The sequence below is a fragment of the Protopterus annectens genome, chromosome 7.part0 (assembly GCF_019279795.1).
Source record: "Protopterus annectens isolate FY-2018-M chromosome 7.part0, PAN1.0, whole genome shotgun sequence".
Classification (NCBI taxonomy): Eukaryota; Metazoa; Chordata; order Ceratodontiformes; family Protopteridae; genus Protopterus; species Protopterus annectens.
In genome coordinates, this window is record NC_056739.1 from 1578346454 (window position 1) to 1578360128 (window position 13675).

Here is a 13675-nt window from a genome sequence, read left to right on the forward strand (position 1 = left end):
CTGCTTCAATATTTCAAAGTAAATCCATAATGCTTACTGTTATAGCAACTGAAATTCTTTTATTAAAACAGAAATTTTGACCACTATTACAAAGTCGTAAAATGGTTCCTTTAACTGTACAGTGCTGCCCACTGGTCATTTATTTTAAGTGTTCCCTCCTGTGCTAATAAATCTCCACAAAACTAAATGTTTATTTAAATTTTAATACTATATTGACTCACCTTAATCTTAAATGTGATTTTTGGTATATCAGACTGAATGTTTCCCTTCTTACCTCACTACAATTTCATGCACAGCAGTCATTCTTAAAGTATTCCCCGTCATTTATGGCCACCTGGGTTACAAGACTTAAGTATTTCTACATTTACTCAACTGCCCATTTTGTTAATCTGCATGAATTAAATAAATCAGTATAACTGAACAAATTTTTTTGTTTCCTGCTTTGCTAGCCTCTTCCATTATGCCTATTACTTTAATTTTCTACCAAAGCTATTTACTATTACTGAACAGATGCTTTTTGTTTCCTTCATTTCTAGTTTCTTTTTTTTAATGTCTACTATTTTAATTCTCTATCAGCGATTAAATATATAATCCTATGTATTCATTTCAGAAACTACTCATTTAATCTACTGCTGTGATTATTTCTACATTCATTTACTATCTGATTTAGGTGTGCTCTAATGTCATTTCAAACCGGTCAGTTCCTTTTGTAGCATATGCTGCTCCTTCTGGTTTCTCATAGCACTATCAAATTCAGATGACTTTCTTTAAACCTTATCCCCTCCCTCTTTCCCACTTCCTTCTCTACTGTCCAAACTATTTCTTTCATATTACTTACACTTGTGCTAAGCTGCAGCTCAGCACTACAACAAATGTAAAAGGACAATTTCTGCCAAAGCAAATATTACGTACTTACCATAACATCATATCTTTATAATCCATATCTGTCCACCTCAAAGACAAAACTGGTCACCACATGCAGCAGGTCTTTTGTCACCAAAATGTCTTTCCCAAAAGTCCTTTCCTCACTCCCATAACACATCATGTTTATAATTCTTCTGAAGATTGAGCCTGCCCTACATACATAATTCTATCACCAACAGGAAAATGCCATTCCCAATAAAGGAAGGAGGTATTGTCATCTAAATCCTTGCAAACAGTTTTTTTTACTTATGGGGGGGGGGGGTGGAGAGGGAAAGTATGTTGAAGTGGATGGGCATGCATTATGAAGATCTAACATTATGCCACGTACATAGTTTTCATATCTTATGTGATCCTGTCCATCCACTTCAAAGATAGGAGATAGTCCCCAGCTAACAGCTTGGGCTGGAATCATAACAGAATACCCCAGAAAATGGTGGTTCTAAAGGAAGACCTGGATCCTTGCAAAAGTGCACAGTGAAACCCATGTCACAGCAGCACAAATGTCATTCACTAAAGAAGTAGACATGGCTCTTAGAATGAGCCCTTGGTTTTCCTGGTATGCATTTATTGTTGGACATGTAAAAGTCAGATAAGCAGTCACCCACATGTACAGAATGCCTTTAGTTGTGTTTTGGTATAGTCTGTTCATAGCAAATAAAATATAAAAAAAAAGTCATCTTTCCTGTGATCAATGGTTGTAAATGAATCAATGGTTGTAAATGAAAACCTGTGACTCTCTCTGCCTGTCTATACATTGCAAATGGTAATCACCCTAGTTGGTAAATTCAGGGAAGAAGACTGAGAAATTAATAGACTGGCTGAGGTTCAAGTTTGAAGCTACTTTTGGTATAAAGGTTGGCTGGTCCTCAGGTAAATCTACTCTTACAGAAAATTATAGACAGAGAGGGATAAGTGAGGGCTTGTAGCTCTGAAACCTTCCTAAATTATGGTGTTGCCAGTAGAAACAATGTTTTCCAAAATAAGTACTGAGCCACTTTGAACTGAAGACCTGTTAAATTGAGGTTCCTGTGGATGAAGGTGATCCTTACAGACTTTCACAGATGCTACGAATGCTGAGTTAAGTCACTGGTGAAAGTTAAAACAAGTTGATAAAGGTACTCTCAAAGAAGAGAAGCTAGATCCTTTGTGAAAGATGTCAAATAAAAACTGAAGAACAGCAGGAATGATTCACCCCTTTCTGAGTAACCCACAGAGAGAATTTTATCCATTTTCCTTTATATATCTTTCTAGTAGCAGGCTTCTGAAGTACAATTAGAATTTGGACCACCCTAGGTGGTTATACAGGGTCCTTGGCAATCAATGCAATTGAAGAAACCGTGTGGTTAGTTGAGAAGTGAAGATCCAAGTGAGATCTACTGGATGGCTGGGTCAGGAGATCTGTTTTTAACTCACTGAAGACCACAGCACTTTTTCTGTATATTTCCAGTTAATAACCATACCTTCGTATGGCATCCAGACATTTTTGGGGTGTGGCTTCTTTAAGTGACTTGCCACCTTATAATAAGATTGTTAATCTGCAATGTTGTGCAAGACAGAAATTAATCACTATTTGCCACGTATTATTCATATTTTCGTATTTATGTTCATACTTTCATAACTGACAGACCAACTTGCTACTGCGGGGTATGATATAAACATCACTGTGTGAGACAGGAAAATACATCGACAATGACCATATGTATTGCACTATACTGGAGAAATTTCTAATTGTTTGCTAGTAATTATGAAAATAAGCAACATTTCCATATGTACTTTATACTTCAAGAAACAAGTGACTTACAAACTATTGTATGTCATTAGGTGAAATCTTAGATGCTGTGAAAAAAACTGTCAATGACATAAGCGCCATAAACTGTACATTTTGAGTGATACTTCCAAATGCTTATGTACAGATTAGAGAAATGGCTGAAGTAAGATAATGTTTTTTTCCTGTATTCTGAGTTATGCCACATTGGTTGGTGTACTTACCTATATTCTCCTTGTGTAGTATTTCCATTTTTTTTGTCTCTTCCAGCTGATATAAGCCTTTATCTCTGAAACACATTCATTTCTAACATCAAAAAAGAAGCTTGAATACTGCTCACACATCCTGAGTTCTTAGCTCAGTCACACAGGTACAGTTTCAGCAGGGATCTCAGAATGCACCACTGTGATGTTGCTTAGGGCCACTGTATTATTCACTTAGGGCTTATAATGGATTGCTGTTCTACTTGATATTGTCCATTGTCTTATAATAGTAGTGAGAGCACAGTGCCCTACCACATAATCCGTGCTTACAATGTTAAACAATATTTATTACATGAAAAAACAGCCCAACACCAACCAGGTGTCTTTGCTTAAAATATGTAGCAGAAAAACAACTAAAAAATAATAATAAAAAGCAAAGACAAGGCTCCAGCTTCTTTCCAAAGGCAGACTGCTTTAATGGCACACACAAGCGCTTTCACAGTTAGCTTCTTCAGGTGTATCAGGTGTATATCTTTGGAAAGAGAGAAGAAAGGAGCCACTTTTGAGACTTTAAGTATTTTTCCTCTGTTTATTTGCTAAGTTTTTCTGCATAGCCGCCTATTTTGAGCATTTTCTGGCTTGTTAAATTTGATTTCTGCATTAGTAACTGTATTTAGAGCACAACCTAGAGCTGTTTACTGAATTTCCTGTTTGCACTTATTTTTAAAATCGTCTTTTTCTCAAAACTTGCATTTTATCTGTCTTTGGCCTAGCACTCTTGTGTGGGGTCATTTACTGCACTGTTATAACTTGTTGATACTTGTTAACCTCTGCTATCTCTGAAAAAACAAAAAAACAAAAAATCTTGCTTTTTTCCCACTTTTCTGAGATTTAAAAAAGTTCAGTTACAGGCTTGCTGTTCTTGAACTGTTTGTAAGTTTCTGTGAGGCCATTTTTGCTTGGGCTAAAGGAAAGTCTCTCTGTTGATCAGTGGCAGTGAAAAACACTGAGCAGCCTGCCTGCCCCTGTGGGAGTGGTTACTGACTTGAAACTGTAGTTTTATTGGCCATTTTGGGTCAATTCCAAAACTCCTTCATCTTCCTCTCTTAAAACCCTCTTTTGTGCGGTTTTGCGCGGTTTTGAGCATAGCGCAACAACGGGCAGCGCCGCCTAATTGGGTTTAAACTATTCCTGGCTCCACAAAGTCTGCTCTTCACTTTTTCCCTTAGAACTGCTCTATCTCTCAATTTAAACACCATATTCTCATTCTAAGGCCCTTCACTGGTCCAATTAAGTAATCCTACAAGTTAGCACTATTAAACCATAAGCACTACTTACTCTTATACTCTCTACAATTACCCTGTCCTCTATTGGTCCATCTTAAATTCAGTTTCCCTAATACTCTAGCATGTCCAAAGGTCAGTCAATGGTTTCCTCTCCAGTCCAGCTGGTGAATCTGGGAATTTTGAGGCAATGTTACAACTGTCTCATGTACACGGACAACCCTCTCCTCCTCCAAACAGGTTCAAATATATGTGAGAGATGCAACTATTTAGCCAAACTGGAGGCTGAGCTCTCTCATCTCAAAACTGGTGTAACCAGTCAGGAGGAGAAGGTAACCTCACACAACACAATTTCAGTATCACATAGTCCCACCACATCAGCGAACCAAACACATAAATACACAAAAACATACTCGGAGGCTCTAAATAAAAATCTACCTAAGCAACAGAGACCTCCAAAGCAGACATCCAAGCAAACGCTACCTCAAAACAAAACACACACAACACATAACCACAAAGTCAGTGTGCCAAGCAGCCACAGCCCTTAAGGCTGAATAACACACCTGATACTCTTGTTATAGGTGACTCTATTATTGTCAGACACACTGACGTCCCACTCACCAGGCTGAATAAAGAGAAGGTCACGGTGAGCTGCCTGTCGGGTGCTAGGATCCAACACATAACGCAAGCACTCAGGTCAGTCCAAAGCAAATACAAATATGACTCAGTCATTGTACATGCTGGTGTGAATGACCTGAGATGTACCTCCCTGGACTACATGAAAAGAGACATAGAGGAGCTCTCTGATCATGTAGCCCAGGCTGGTATGACCCTGACCTTGAGCAGCATCTTACCCTCACCTAGAATGATGCCACAGTACAAAGACAAAATGATCGATTTTAACAATTGGCTAAAATTTTGGTGTCATTCAAAGGGGATCCAGTGTCTGTCAGCCTGGGATGACATGCTCGACAAGCCACGTTGCTTCGCTAGGCCAGCCTTGCACCTGTCACCACTGGGCTTTTGGATATTGGCAAAGGCTCTTGCCACCCCATAGTGCCTTTTTTAGGCAAGGCTCAAAAGTCAAACCCACCCCCATAGACAGCACAAGGAACAAGAAACTAAGGGTAATGCTGCTAAACGCCAGAAGTCTTAACCTCAAGATGCACGCACTCGAAGCTCTCCTCAGTATGGAGAACATCGATATCTGTGCAGTGACAGAAACCTGGTTCAAGGCTCCAGAGAGCACCCCAGCACTACCAGGCTATACCTCATATCATGCTTTTTGGCCCCAAAACCCGGACCGAACCACAAAAGGAGGGGGAGTTTCCATATTTATCAAGGATATCCACACCTCCAGGTTAGTGGCACTGCACGAAGGTGACAGGCATACTGTACGTACATTGGAGCCCTGTGCCTCGGGATTGCTCCTGCCTCAGCACGCCTAAGCTAGGGGTGTCTATATACCTGCCTAGTGAAATTGGGAGGGACAACAACAGTAGTGGAGTAGTTAAAGTGAACAAGCTGTGCAAACAGGTGATAATTGCAACTAACAGTGGGCAAGACTGCTTTTCAGTTTATAGCATCCTACAGACCACCCTTTCAAAGTCAGGAATCCCATTCGGCTTTCCAGAAAACATTGGAGAACATGAAGATCTCTCCAAACACCATTATACTGGGTGACTTCAACTACCCAAACATTGACTAGGAGCACTACTCAAGCCCCAGCACCTTAGCCCAAAGATTCCTGGAAATTATAAACTCAAATGCTATGGAACAACTAGTCACCACTCCCACAAGAGGGGACAACATATTAGACCTGATCATTACCAACATGGGGACTCTATGCTCCACACCAGAAGTATATCCCTCATTGGTAAGATCAGACCATAAATTAATTTCACTGGATGTCCACATCCCGACCCCACCCCCAGCCCAGAAAACCACAGTGAAAAACTTCTCAAAGCGAACTTCTCACTTCTCAAAACCGAAGTGGAATCCTTCAAGGCCCCAGGGCCAGTGGAAACTACAGCCCAAACTGCAGAATCCTATATAAATGCATTCTACGGACATCTCCAGGAATGCATGGATCATGCTATCCCAAACAAAACCAAGACCCAATCATCCAAAGGCAGGCGTCCAGTCTGGTGGACCCCAGCCATAAATAAACTGTACAACAGAAGGAGGAAGCTACTACATGATAGAGCAAAATCCCTAATAGGGAAGGCATCTCTGATCAGTACTAGCAAAAAATTACGATCCCTCATAAAATCCTCCAAGGCCAGCTTCGAGAGAAAAATTGCACAGGACACCAAAGACAATCATAAGGCTTTTTTCAGTTATGTTAGAAACCTGGGATGCAACTCCCAGACTTGTTCTGAGTTGATTCTAAACGACAAAAAATACACTGAACCCACAGACATCGCCAATATCCTGGCAGACAGGTTCAGTGCAATCTTCTCCACCCCCTCCCCCCCCAAAAGAGCAAGTATCTATCCCGGCAGAGGGCTGTCTCCCAAACATCTCAGATACTCAGGTGAAGGCTGCCCTCTCCAAAGCAAAAAACACTGCTTCCATGGGACCAGATGGCGTCCCAGGTTGCGTCCTACATGAACTACAAGAGGAACTAATCCCTCAAATAAAACAGCTATACAATCTCAGCCTCACTACAGGATAGGTGCCCACAGAATGGCGTACAGCAACAGTGGTCCCACTCCACAAAGGTGGAGCCTCTATGGACCCTGGAAACTATCGCCCCATAAGCCTGACTAGCTTAGTCTGCAAGGCTATGGAGAGGATCATCATGAAGCTCATAAACAAAGACATTGGGGACCTACAGACACTAGATCCTACCCAGTTCGGCTTTGTCAAGGGCAGATCCTGCCTTTTGAACCTGGTTGACTTCTTTGAAACAGTCACCAAAGCCATAGATGAAGGGAAGGTAGTCCACACAGCCTATCTGGACCTTGCAAAGGCATTTGACACAATACCCCACTCGGGCATCATAGATAAGCTATCCAGCTTAAATATAAACCCCTATGTCAAAAGATGGGTGCAAACTGGCTCAAAGACAGAACCCACAGAGTGAGAGTTGCTGGAGCCATGTCAGACTCGAAACCGGTCACAAGTGGCGTCCCACAGGGTTCTGTCCTGGGACCACTCTTGTTCGGTATATACTTTTCCGAGGTACAGGCAAGCGTGGGAGGACTATGGCTCACCAAGTTCGCAGACGACTGCAAACTGGGCGCCATAATCAACTCCCCAGCTGACACAAACATCCTTCAAAAAGGTCTCACAGAGACAGATAACTGGTGCCGGCACCATGGTTTAAAGCTAAATGCCAAAAATGTATAGTCATACCCTTTGGCAAAAACAATGTGCCCACAAATTACCACATAGGCGGAAACCCATTAAGTACAGAGAAAGTTATTAGGGACCTGGGGACCCAAGTTGATAGCAATCTCTCCTTTGAAAACCACATTGCCAAAGTGGTTAGAAAGACCTTCTACATAGCCCACCTCATCACGAAGGGTTTCACATCTAGATCAAGAGAGGTAATCGTGCCCCTTTATTCATCCCTCATCAGGCCCATCATAGAATACAATGCCCCTTTTGGGATGTACCTTACCCGACACCTGCAGCAATTAGAAAGACCCCAAAAGTATCTCACCAAGAGGATCAAGGGTCTCAAACAGATGCCATATGCTGCTCGGTTAAAAAAACTCCAGCTCTACTCAGTTGCATACCGCCTACTTCGAGGCGATCTATGCCTGACATACAAAGCTATGTCAAATCCAGAATTAATGGACATGCTCCACCTCAGCAAATCTAAATCCCTTAGAGCCACACGCTTGAGGGACTTGAACCTCAGCACAGAAATAAATAGAACTTGCTGGAGGGACAGGTTCATAACCCAGAGGCTCCCTTCGCTCTGGAATAGAATTCCAGTTCATGTGAGGCAGAGCACCTCACTGAATCTCTTCAAGAAGAATCTCGATAAGTGGATGGGGGATCGTAGGTTTGTCCCAGGGATTACTCCCGTGTCACTATTAGACAGATGCACAGTAAACTAAACCTTAAAAAGGGCACATTATACTCAAATCAAGGGGTGTTGTAAGCCATACAGAATTGGGCTAGGCTTATAATTGCCCCAGGGCAGATAGCCTAGTATGAACCTATGAACCTATGAAAGAAGCTGGAGCCTTGTCTTTGCTTTTTATTATTATTTTTAATATTTATTACATGTCTAGTTGGCCTTTTTCTCCTTCAGGTAATTAGTTATACTCTTTCTGCTGCTCTCTCAACTAAATTTAGTTTGTTCCTCTCCTCAGTGCAAACTTTCCTGCACTCAGCATGTTTGCTGTGAAGCTGTAGCTATCTGAGGATAAGTCCCCTGTAGAGTCATAGTGTTTGCAGTAGCTTACTACTTCAAAACAGGTCTACTATAACTGCAGTCTGATTTGGTAGCATAACTCTTGCACATCCAAAGCATGTATTAGAGTACTGTTCTTATTATGTAACATATCTACACCGAAAGCATAAAAGATGAGACATAAGTGATTTCTTACCTTGGGAAAGCTCTGTAAAGGTTGCATACAAGCACTGACTACCTTCCAATATTTTGGTGTTGGAGCTGTTTCTGCTATACTCCCGTCCCACCCCCAATTCCCCAGCCACCTCTCATGACATTAAATTTATAGGACCTATTCTTCACCCAGAACTCCACCTTTATTCCACCCCTCTTAAAGACATATACATAAATACAGACATACCCTGGGCAAAATAATAGACATACAACTCCTAAACCATCAGTCTGCATTTAAGCACTCTAATTTTCTTTCCTCCCTTATATTTACTGACTCTAATGATCACAACTTACTCCCTACACCCCACTCATCAATCTACTCCTACCACTCCTATATTTGTTCACCCAGTATTTTAGCTCCTGTCCCAGTGACCAATCTCTCTATAAACGTACATACCATGCTTCTCTTAAATATCACTGCATCCTTACTCTTCCTGTTATATCACGTTATAAATTACCATACATCACTTAATCTTACATACATTTCTCCCACTAACAAATAACTTAAGGGCACAATTATGGAGCCCAGCGCTAAGAATGAACTTAAAATAGCCAGTAAAACCAAAAATAACTGCACATATTGCTTTAACTATATCAGGAAGTTAAGAACTAACACCTAACAGTGTTAGGAGCGCGCCCACAATAATATTACACTCTCTGACCCAAAGGAAATAGCTAATATCCTTGATAACACATTTAGTGCAAATTTTATTCTAGCCACAGTTATAGCTATCCCACAGGTTCCACAATCACAGCCATCCCCTTTAATAAAAATGGAACAAGTCCCATAGTAATTACTATAGAACAAGTACTCTCAGCCCTTTCAAAAACAAAGAATATTTCATTCTTGGGCCCTGACAACATACCACAGGGTTCCTGATTATCACTGCAAAATTTTGTCTTTCTGAATCCCTACTTAAACTCTTTAATCTAAGCCTCTCCACTGGTTACATCCTGAAGCTTGGAAAACAGCTACTGTAATGCCATTGCACAAGGGTGGTACAACCACGGATCCTGGAAACTATAGACCCAATAGTCTCACTAGCGTCATATGTAAGGCTATGAAGTGCATTACCTCAGACTTCATTAATCTGGACATTGAAAATCACTCAGCTCTGGACCCATATCAAGCTGGCTTTCTCAAAGGAAGGTCCTGCCTCTTTAACTTCATTAATTTATTTCAAAAAAGTAACTAAAGCACTGAATAGTGGTTATGCAGTGCATACAGCATACCTAGATTTGGCCAAGGCCTTTGACACTATTCCCCATGCACACATTATTGACAGACTTTAAATCTAAATATAAATCCTTATATTTTGGCAATGGATAGCTAACTGCTCATCTGACAAATCCATGTGGTTAGAGTAGCAGGTGCCACTTCTGAAAGCAAAAGTTACCAATGATGTACCACAGGACTCAATTTTGGGCTCTCTCCTATTTAGCATATATTTCTCAGACCTTCAGGCCAGCACTTCTGGCCTATTCTTAACTAAGTTTGCAGATTACTACAAATTGAGTGCTGTTACTCAATCTTCAACTGAATCACAATTGCTCCAACACAGCTTAAACAGTGTTAACAACTGGTAAAGGGACAATATAATAGGTTCATAGGTAGGTACTAGGCTATCGGCCCAAGGGCCTACGTAAGCCTAGCCGCCAAGGTTCCCTGGCTTACGCCACCCAAGAAAGTTACTTTCCTGTGCCACTGTTGAGCAGAGACACAGAAGTGATCCCCGGTGTGTATTTCCTATTTCCCATCCACTCATCAAATTTTTCTTGAAGAGCACTAATGAAGAACTTTGCTTGACATAGATGGGTAGCCTGTTCCAGAGTATGGGAAGTCTCTGGGACAGGAATCTATCCCTCCAGCACGTCCTGTTTATTGTGGTGACAAGGTTTAGGTCCCTAGAGCGTGAGCTCGGAGGGATTGGGATTTCTTTAGGTGTAGCATGTCCAACAGCTCTGGGTTTGACATAGCTTTATATGTTAGGCAGAGATCACCTCGGAGTAGGCGATATGCTACGGTGTAAAGCTGGAGTTTTTTGAGGCGATCAGTGTAGGGCATAATCTCAAATCAAATGTAAAAAATGTAGCATAGTTCATTTTGGTAAACAAAACAGTTTCACTTACAGTATAGGAGATGCATCCCTGCAATCAGACACTGTAGTAAGGGATCTCGATACTGTTGTTGATAACTCCTTATCATTTGACCATCATGTCTCCACAGTAGTATAGAAAGCCTATTATCTAGCCCATCTAATTCAAAAAGGCATCTCTACTAAATCCAGAGAAGCCTTAATTCCCCTTTACTCTTATCTTATTAGACACTGAATATAATGTACCTTTTGGCATGTATCTATTTAAACATATCATACAACTTGGGAGGCCTCAAAAATCTTAGTTATCAGGACAGACTCCTCCATGGGGGACCGAATGGAGAGATAAGACAACAACAAAGGAGAGTAGTATTGCTGAAATTGAATCCATCCTCAAGTCTTGGTGAGTACCTTCATGAGGTGGACCCTGTTTTTTTTTACAAAATCCCACCAAGAAGACACTAATATATAGACTGTATTTATATACTATATAACATGGACAGAAGTAGGTGAAAAATTAAAAAAAGATAGCTGGGTGCACAAGACCCAGGATTAAAAAGTGTCCAATCCTGATAGGCGCACTGGTGCCAGGACTGGAAAAAATGACAGAGTAGAATCCCCAAAATACAGAAACATTCGTAAAATGGGGCCAGGCTAGGCCCAGGGGGAGGATGCCCCCCTCCCCCCATGTTGTAAAAGGAAGTAGCAGTCCACAAAAATCACAAAAACTGATAGGCCAAAGCACAGCCATAAAAACAATAGAGTGGCCTGTTCAGGATAAGAAATTAATTATGTATTTGTACTATTATGCAAAAAGCCCAGAATTTCCAGACACACAAGATATACAGAAAGATTAAGTGAGAAATTAGATCAAAGAAAAAAACTTCCACAAGAAAAACTGTAAAAAGCTTCAAATAAAAAATTGTGCTCCTTAATACAACAGATTTGTGAAAAACAGTATATAGACAAAGAAACGTTGATCTGTTTGGAAAAAGAAGTATTTGAGGAAGTGTGAAAATATAAACAAAACCAGGAGATTTTTGAAATGCATAAAAAAGAAATATATACGGGGAAAGAAAGAAAGATTTGATATAGTGTAGTATTTATGCAAAGGCGAAGTCAAATTAATCAATATAACGAAGGCAGCCCTAAAGATATTCAAAGAGAAATATAGACAAAGGCATCCAGATATGGAAAATTTCACAATAAAAAAATAATATCACAAAGAGGGAATGTAGAAAAGAAGATTAGTAAAGTAGAAGTTAAAAAATAGAATTTGAAGTTATGGAGTGCCTGCGAAGTGAAGGATTTGATGTAGAAGGTCTAACACAGGTTACATAACAGCATGATGGAAGAAGTCCCCAACGTAAGGAGAAACAGGAAGATCAGAAGACATCTGAAGAAGAAATATGGACATGGGAAAGAAAAAGACATGTAACATGATGTAATATCTATGCAAAGGAGAAAGCAAAACTAATCAATACAAAAAGAACAGCACCAAAGACATTTGAAGAGAAATACAGGCAAAAGAATCTAAACATGGAAAACTTTACAATTCAAAAAAATAAGAAGACAAATATGAAATATAGAAAAGGAGATTAGTAATGGAGAAGTTAAAAAAAACAGAAACTAAGGTTATGGAGTACCTGCGAAATGAAGCATTCAATGTAGAAAATCTAATGCAGAAAGCACCACAACAGGATAGAGCAATGGACATCCAAATTAAGGGGAAACCAGTGGAACAGGAAACAACTGGCTAGTTGCCATATGAACATATTTTGGAGCCTTCCACAGGAAACCAGTACATAAGTTCACTTGAAACTGTGGAAACTCTGACACAGTCAACGTTGAGGAATGATAAGCCAGTGAGTTCCTATATGACAGAGCAATGGATGGCACAGGATGAAATTGAAGAGAATGTGCAACAGGAAGATGCTACAGAACTTTCTATAGAATGCCCGCAGGAAATGGGAAACAAAAAAATGTGCCCTCAATTTAGAAGACAATGCACTAACTGAAGAGTTGATTTAATAGATATAGATAGACATATTAAAATCAATGAAAGAAATAGGCTGCAGAAGGACAATAAAACCCAAAAAGTCAGAAGTTTGATAGAACAAATGAACACAGTAATTAGGATTGTCCATAGAGATCCATGCAAAACAACAGAAGAAAACAGGATATATTACTGTGCAGCTAAATTAATAACTGATAAAATTCTATCACAAGAACACAGGACACTGAGGGAAAGGAATGGGAGAAATTGAATACCGTCATGGAAGTATCAAATAGAGAAAACTATAAAACAATAAAGACAATAAGTGCAACTGTTAGAAGAGTACAGAAGAGGGAACACATCAACAAAAACACTAAGAACGATAAACGTGATAAAAGCAATGCACAGTATTAGAACAGATCAGGATCTACCATGCACTATCGCAAATAAACTAAAAATCTCAGCAAAGGTGGAAAAATTTAGAAGATACGCAGATAAATATAAAGGAAAAGTACAAAATAAGCAATTTATTGATGACCCAAAAAAGTTTTATAGAGAATTGGGAAACAAGGTAAAAGAAACTGAAAGACCACCAAAAAAAGAAGAAATAGATATATTTTGGAGAAGTATTTATGAAGATCCTGTGCAACATAACAAAGATGTTAAATGGATAGAAAAAGTAAAAGAAAGAATAAGAAGTTTAAAGGTAAAGGATATGGAATGGGATGAAGTAACAGCCAGAGAGATTGAAAAAGTTAAAAAAAGCTTCTAATTGGAAACCCCCAGACCTAGATGCAGTACCTAACTTCTGGTTAAAAGTATT

The 13675-nt window shown here is 39.9% G+C and overlaps 1 protein-coding gene across 5 annotated transcripts in view; it reads right to left on the minus strand.

Moving 5' to 3' along the window:
* Positions 1 to 13675, minus strand: part of PHF2 (PHD finger protein 2) — a 3400138-nt gene that overhangs the window by 2421762 nt on the left and 964701 nt on the right. The gene's annotated exons all lie outside the window — the stretch shown is intronic.